The 5,000-nt window shown below is 43.9% G+C and overlaps 1 pseudogene; it reads right to left on the bottom strand.

The window, feature by feature from the left end:
* Positions 1-5,000, bottom strand: part of LOC143262785 (large subunit ribosomal RNA) — an 11,239-nt pseudogene that overhangs the window by 3,427 nt on the left and 2,812 nt on the right.

The raw sequence follows: 5,000 nt of genomic DNA, 5'->3' as shown, positions 1-5,000 counted from the left end.
AATGAGCTTTAATGAGCGCGACGCGCTAGCTCGTCGTACCAGGCTTGGTTAGCCTATACCGACGGTGTTAGGGTGAGTGAAACCACGGACAAGGGGGTACGCATGCATCTGGAGCATGCATGCGTCGTGCTTGTGAAAAACCCCTCCGTCATCATTTAAGGTTCATCCGGAGGGAAGACCGTCCCGTGTGGGAGGTGACCCGCTTAGCCGTCGCGCTTGCAGGTACATGGCAAGCCATGGGCTTGAAAGCGCGACGTTTCCAGCGGGGGCCACGAGGAGGCGGGGTCACCAGCGCGAGGCTCGGTCTCTTGCGGGTCCGCATGATTTCTCATGTGGAGATTATAGACGTCTAGACACACTAACTGTTGTTAGTGCCCGCGTGGTCTAGACGGCTGTACCGGGGTCTGGGTTGATCCTAAGTTCCACTAACGTTTTCTAATGTAATGTTCTCTCTATATTTCAATACTGCTATTGCGAATTTTGTGAAGTGTCCGAATGTGTCTTCTAGAACGAGTTCTCTGAGCTGGCAAGGCCAGTTTATGCCTGTACTGGTGACGGCTACCATAAGGGTTTCTCTTTCTTTGCGTAGGTGTGGGCAGTCGAAGACAATGTGATGTACATTGTCCGCCCGCCCACAATCGCAGATGTCTGATTCTAAGGATTTCATGCTTTTTAATATGTTCCTTATGTTACCGTGACCAGATAGAAGTTGTACGACGTAGTGGTTTAGGACCACCCAGTTTGCTTCAAGTCTTTGGCGAACGTTCCCGAAAAACTCATGTGTTATCTGGCCTTTTGTTGAGTTGGTCCAAATTTCCTGCCAGGCATCGAGAGTCTGCTCCCGGATGTCTTTTTGCAGTTTGTTTTTTATTTCTATGGATCGTAGATAGGGACAGATGGGAATCTCGTTAATCCATTCATGCGCGTCACTAATTAGATGACGAGGCATTTGGCTATAACATTTGTTAGGCGAGTTGTATTTCGCAACAATATTTCCAGTGTATTTTGCTTGCGGCCCGCTGGTAGGCATACCATTTATATGATAAATCGACGCTATTCAAAAGGCGTAGTAATTAGTGACGCGATGTAAATAAAACTAAAGAAATAATTTTTTTTTAATGGATTAATACAACAATTTATAATAATGGATTAATATAACAAAAAAATCAATAAAACTTTTTTTTTTTTTTTTTTTTTTTTATTATTGTAGGAATTCAGAGCGGGTCCGAGTATAACCCGTCAATGCACGCGGATGTTATGTCGCGGCCTCCTCCACACAGAGCTCATGAATTGCCGGTGGATAGATACACCCCATTGTAGGGCGGTAGTGCAAATAATTTGTTTCAGCCTGTGTGATAGACCAAACTCTCTGGTTATATCATCGTTGGAATCAAGCCAACAACCACGAGCGCCAACCACGAGCGGCATTACTTTCACATGAGACACGCGGTACGTATTTTTAATCTTTTCGACTAGATCCGGTGTACTGTATTTGTCCTTTTTGATATTGTACGCATTTAACAGTGATGTCTGTTTAGTCTCGTAGGCTACTGTAGTTTCGATTACATATGCGGTATCATTGTCTATTGTTATCAAGTCTGGTACGTATCTATTTTCTTTGGTAGTAAAACGGGGAATTTGTTCTATCTTGGTTTTTGTTTTTTCGATTGCAGTTTTGATTATTTTGTTCACATTGTCATGTCTATTGATGCGTGTATAATGCGTAACCGGACATCGCTGTAATATGTGGTATAAGGATTCGCGTGTCCCTGCGCAGGATGGATTGCGGCAATCGGTATCTTTCATATAGGGGGCTCCCTTGGTGGGGAGTAACCCAATCCTTAGGTTGATTGCTCCGATATAGTCTCGACCCTTCCAGAAATTAGGTGGGTTGTATATCCACGAAGATACGCCTGGGGTCATCAGGGCGAGACCAGAGCCTAGCGCGGAGCGATGGAGTTGCTCGGACCAATGTTTACGAATCATTTGTTTAGATGGTGTCGCGATGCTCCCAAGGATATTGTTGAGCTTTCGCATTATATGTTGGACTATCGAAGATTCCATAACGCACTGTATCTCGCTGTCGCCACGTGCTCTCAAGCGCTCCAATCGGCGTAAGTACATAGCGGCAATGTGGATTGTAAGCGATGGAATGCCTAGTCCACCGCTGCTTAAAGGAGCATGTATATATGGAGTTGGTGTGGTAGTTGGTAAGTGTAGTATATTTTTTACAAATTTTATTATGCAATTATCTATGTACTTTAATTTTTTTTTGTTTATGTCCATTGTTTGCAGACTATGGTGAAGACGAGGAATGAGGTACCTGTGCAGTATGTTCAGTTTCTGCCATGGTTTTAAAGGACTAGTTTTAAGATTTTTGAGCATGCCTTCAAGCTTTGATGGAGATGGAGAGATAGCACCGCGGTATCTATATACATGGCCGAGGTATTTAAATTGTGACGCGACACCCAATGTTGGGATCGGGCTTTTATTAATCTGCAGTTTGGGCCGCGTATCAACTACGAGCCTTTTCGTTCCAGGGACGCGTAGATTCTGTAAGATGGCGCATTTAGATGGGTTCACTTGCAGCCCGTGTTTGTGGAAGAATTTCTCGACGATCCGGATATTACTTCGCATCGCACTGGGAGTGGGAGCCACCATCACGATGTCATCGGCAAAAGCTAATGCCCGTATCCTGGTGCCTCCCACATCAACACCCTCACACTCATTAAGTTGTATCATGAGCTGGTCTAGCACTAAATTAAATAGGAAACCGGACATGGGATCACCCTGCTTCACGCCGCGTTTTATAGGTATAGGATTGGATCGGGATCCGTGGCATTCGAGTATTGTGGTTATGTCGTTATAATTGTTTTCGATGTATTCTATTGTATGAGCGTCTACGTTTTTTCTGATTAGTGCGTCTATTATTGAAATGATGTTAACAGAGTCAAATGCTTTAGCTAAATCTATAGATAGTATAGTGAAAGGTTTCGATTTTTCGCGGCTTAATTTAATTAGTGTTTGTAGGATGGTACTATTAGCCATTATCCCGTCGGTTCTCGTGAAGCCTCTTTGCGTGTGAAACAGAGGTATTTCATTCTCAAGGCGCGACACGATGATTTTATTTAGTAGGCGCAGTATATGACTTGAGATGGTTATGGGCCGCCATTGTTTTGGGTCCATCAAGTCGCCGGATTTAGGTAACAGTGTTGTTCTGTTCGATCTTAGCACAGAGGGTAACGTCTTCATTCCCCATACAATATTCAATAGTGCACACAGCTCCTTGCGTGGCATTTGCCTAAGAGTCGATCGATCAATTCCGTCGGTGCCTGGAGCGGATTGTTTCATCCTGGTAAGTTGCTCGTGTATCTCGGTCGGTGATATCGGATTTGAAAGGTTGATATTACTATTGGTATCTGTTTTTCGCTTCTGAGGTTTCCATTCGACATCCTTGTGTTCAAATAGTTTAGAATAATATTCTTCAAATGATTCTATCGTCGGAGATTCTGTAATGTTGAGTGGGTTTCCGGTAATTATATGCTCAGCCAGTTGGGTTGGGTTTTTGTTATAGAGTTTTTGGAATCTGGCGTAATCAGTCGCTATCCTTTTAGCGCGGTTGCCTTTTCTTTTATTACTTTCATTGCATTTATTGCTATGCTTGTTCTTTTTACTGTTATTTTTATTCTTGTTTTCGTTCTGATAGTTATTTAATTTATTTTTATTATTTTTATCGTCTATTGTATTTATAAATCTGTTGTTGCTTGTATTGTTTTTATTGTATTTATTATTTTTATTTTGTTTATTGCTTTTATTATATTTATTTTTCTTGTTACTAGTTTTATGGGTTTTATCTACTGAGTTACTATTTTCATTGTATTCATCGGTTTCATCAGCGAGCGAAGCAACATATGATGTTAAGTTTTCTATGTATTGGTCCATCATTAACATAGTGTCTTCAGAAGGTGTGTTAGACAGGGCATTTTCAATAATTTCTGCCATGTGATGGCCTACTTGTACTTTAAGTTCAGCCAGGATGTTGCGTATATCATCAGGTATAGTTGTACTGTGCGGAGATGATGTCGCTTCGCGTGTGTCGATGTCTCCGCGCGCGCGAGGATCGTCACATCTGGTTAGCAGCACCCGCGGCACCAACGGGCAGGTACTCAAGATATTGGTCTGGCCCGCCTCGTCGAGGGCTTCACTGAGGTATGATTTGTATTTTTCTTTTTGTCTTAATTTTTTAATACCGTCAAAAGAGCGGCCGGATTTTTCTGATAGAATTTTAATTATTTCTTTTCCTAATAACTTTGCATTTTTAGTAATATCTATTTGATCGTGGGCTATTGCTCTGATCTCATCATCGGTATATTGAGCCCTCGAAGAAGCGAGGCGTTTATTGTGGAGATCGAGATCGGCGGTATTGTAGTTCTCGATGTGAGTCCTCCGTTGATGTTGGCGTAATCCGGCGTATGTCTCATACGTATTTTTACAGGTCTCACACGTATAACCATCGGCCTGCGGAGGAGGCGCATTACATCGCCTTTTGTGTTGGGCGGCGCTGGCAGCGGTACGAGCGCTCAGATCGGTCCCACAACTCGGGCATAAAAACGTATTGTCTAAATCGAGAGCCTTTTGAACAGCATGGTCGTCGTCGTTTGAACCCAACGAGCTATTTGCTCGCTGGGGAAGGGAATCCACCCTTGCTGTCGCCACTGCTTGGGACCGACAGCGTCCGAGGCTTGTTGTCTTATGTTTTGGTGCAATATATATTTGCCCCGAAGGGCATGAACTCGGAGGGCTGCAAACCCCGCGAGTCCATACGGCTTACGCCAATGGATCGGCCATCTCGTTAGCTCGGACCAGGCATACAAATGGTCCTTTTTCCGGCGCCACGTGACCTTGCCTAAGGGTCGGACGTGAGATTGGCCTTGGGTAGGGTTTCCAGACGACATGGCGAACGAAGATGTTCGGTTCGCCATGCCCTGACCCCGCTACCC

Source organism: Megalopta genalis, unplaced genomic scaffold, assembly GCF_051020955.1.
Source record: "Megalopta genalis isolate 19385.01 unplaced genomic scaffold, iyMegGena1_principal scaffold0221, whole genome shotgun sequence".
In the NCBI taxonomy this organism is placed as follows: domain Eukaryota; kingdom Metazoa; phylum Arthropoda; class Insecta; order Hymenoptera; family Halictidae; genus Megalopta; species Megalopta genalis.
This window is presented reverse-complemented; position numbering and strand designations above follow the sequence as displayed.